Raw genomic sequence first — 3,013 nt, 5'->3', positions numbered from 1 at the left:
CTTTAATAGCACACTGCCTTCCATACTCACTGCAAGTGGTGTTTTGCCTCCAAGGGTAGACACGGATATTAGCAGACTGACAGGCACTGACGTACGTCTCTAGAGCCCTGCACAGAAGATCACTGCCTCGATTTTCCGACACACAGACATCAAAGACGCAGTCACTGAAATACGGTGCTGGATCCACCTCCTCGTGGCAGAAGCTGAAGGGGCCGTCAGCTGCCTGAATCACCTCACACTGGGCCCTGGCCAATCGGTCATCGTTGCATTGTGCACATGAAGAGCCACAGCCGTCACTACAGGTGTAGTTCCCAGGAACCTTCCAAGCTGCTCCAAAAGCATCTGCTGAGTTGGACGATGCTCCACTTGGGGTGTGGAAGTCATCATTTGGATTTCCATTGAAGTTTCCACAAAGTCCACACATGTTTTCTCTGATGAAGATAAGATAATTTTGAACACTTAATGACAATGAAACAGACAATGATGATATGCTGTTTTTAAAGTTCTAAAAAGGCATTAATTCGATAACTATAGAATTGAAGAAAAATTATATTTAAATTAAAGCTGTAGTGAAGAGTACATAGGTTACCTGTAGCTTGGGGGGACAGAAATGGACACTGTGCTACTTCCATCGTACATGACACTCAGTCCAAACTCTGCATTGACAAATGTTTGAGATCCACTTCCAAAAATTGACAGGCTTCCATTGAATACAATGGGCAGGTTTCTTGTGATTCCATTCACCTGATAAGAAAGAAGAAAGGATGGAGGATGCACAACTGAAATGTCTGGACTGTTACTGATGTAAGAACGAACAGTACTTTGGTAATATACCAAGAAGAAATGTTTTGGCTTTTAAAACTAATTTCCAATCTACTTTAGACAACTTTAAATATATTCTACAATCTTCCATCAGAGACAGCTTGACTTACCTCCACGGTACCCCAGTTTCCTCTTGACATACGCACTTCATAGCCCAAGACATCAACATAAACTTCAGCCGTGATGGAAACTGGCAATCCAAACCACGGTTCATTCTTTGCTTTCACAGAAAACTGGTGAAGGTCCACAGTGTCATTGCAAACTGTTGCCAGAACATAGCGGCAGGTTCCCTGGAAGTCGTAGGCCTTGCCATCAAAGGTCAGGTAGTGAGGGTCTCCAGAGGCAGAGCAGGTGCCATGTGGGTTGGGATGGCAGCCAAACTCACCCCCTACAACATGGCAGGACTCTTGAGGTCCACATGCATTTGGGGAACACTGGGCTATACCAGTTACACCATTACAGGTGCAAAAGCTCTGACATTCTTCCCCATCCCAGAACTGTTCACCAGCTTGCCGATAGCGTCCATCATGAAAGCATCCACAGGATGTTGGAGGCACACACTGGTTACCATTGAGGACAAACCCATCATTACACTGGCACCCCTCCTGGCACTGAGTGTTACAAGTGAAGGGGAAGGAGAGGCTGGGGCAGGAGGACGGACATGAACTTCCACAGAGTTCATAATGACTGTTTGATGGACAGGTTAGTTCTGTTGGGGGCACAAAGGCAAAAGAAGTAAAAAGTGATGAATATGTTCATTTCAAAGACATCTCTATCAAATGTGGTTCTAGAACTTACCACAGCCAGTTGCATTCCTCCACTGTCCCAAGGATACACCGTTATATTGACACATCAGTGCATAATCTCGTAGGACCTCACATAGTGTTGATGTTGGATCATCGGAGCGTTGGAGGATATCTATACATGCATCTACCTGCTGCCATGGGTTCACTGCAGCCCAGCATGATGTAAATGGTCCAGTGGGTGAAGTAAGAACTCCACAGTACTCAGTGGAACTGAAATTGGTTGCAGAGGAACGAGGTCTGTTTTCCACACAGTGATCTGCCAGGGAGCCATCTCGCCAACTGTCCCCAAACACCTGGGAGTCACTGACCAGAGTGCCATTGGGTGTACGGAAATCATCATGCTGGTCAGCATTGTAGTTTCCACAAAGTCCACCTAATAAACCACTGTAGACACCTGGTGCAGTGACACGGACAAAGTGAGGCCAGACAGTCTGCAGAGTTACACCAAAGGTTGTGCGAAGGATGACGCTGTGAGTGCTGCTTTGGAAGATGCGGATTCTGTTGGACCCAGTGCTGAATGGCAGTCTGATCAGCTGTCCATCAACCTTTAACAAATTAAATAAAATGTTACTGGTTTTTTCTCCTTTACTTATTTAATTTAATTTAAGTCTACTCAGAATAATATTTTAAACTGCCCAAACCAGTATGTTACTTGAGGGACACTAAGTTTCATTTTTAGTTACACTTATGACCTAAAACCTTATATACTCATCTTTATCAGCACATCTTTTTGCACATTAATATGCAACCATTAATACTGATTATTACAGTTTTACTTAAATGCCTTTTCCAAAGGTTGCTAGCAAAGTGAGTCTGGCTGCACTAACGTACAAATGATCTCCTATTAACTCCTGCACTAAAGGGATGGAAGTTAATAATAATTCTAGGCTCTGGTAATTATGCATTTTATGCTGTCAAAAATCTAAAACAAACAGTATGCTATTTTTGAAACTTCTTTAGTGTGTGAATAGTAGTTGTCCTACTTCATAAATATAAGAAAACAGATGCTACTCTTCATTTCATGTTGTTTTATATGTAGAAATCTATTTGTCACTCACCTTAACAGTGCTCGTACTTGCCATCTCAATATCAACTTGTGTTCCCTCTGCCTCAAACTTTAACACATTGGAGAAACCCTGTGGCCCCTGTGGAACCTTTTCCACAGTAATCATGAAGTGTGAGTGATCAGAGGATCCCATAACTTTGGCAAGGGTCAAGCGACATGCTCCTGGGTACTGGTACATCACTCCATCAAATGTATGATATGATCCTGGGCCTCTGATCCAACATGTTGCAAAGCTGTTTGGTGTGCACCCTCTTACTCCATCCTCCACTCTGCAGGACTCATGTGGGCCACAGCTGTGAGAGCTGCAAGTCATGGAGCC

General features: G+C 43.8%; 1 pseudogene; it reads right to left on the bottom strand.

The window, feature by feature from the left end:
* Positions 1-3,013, bottom strand: part of LOC106938591 (IgGFc-binding protein-like) — a 30,277-nt pseudogene that overhangs the window by 9,801 nt on the left and 17,463 nt on the right.

The sequence above is a fragment of the Poecilia latipinna genome, unplaced genomic scaffold, assembly GCF_001443285.1.
Source record: "Poecilia latipinna isolate Pla-1442-1.1 unplaced genomic scaffold, P_latipinna-1.0 Scaffold2637, whole genome shotgun sequence".
NCBI classification, from domain to species: domain Eukaryota; kingdom Metazoa; phylum Chordata; class Actinopteri; order Cyprinodontiformes; family Poeciliidae; genus Poecilia; species Poecilia latipinna.
Note: the sequence above shows the minus strand (reverse complement) of the source record. Positions and strands in the feature narration are given on the sequence as shown.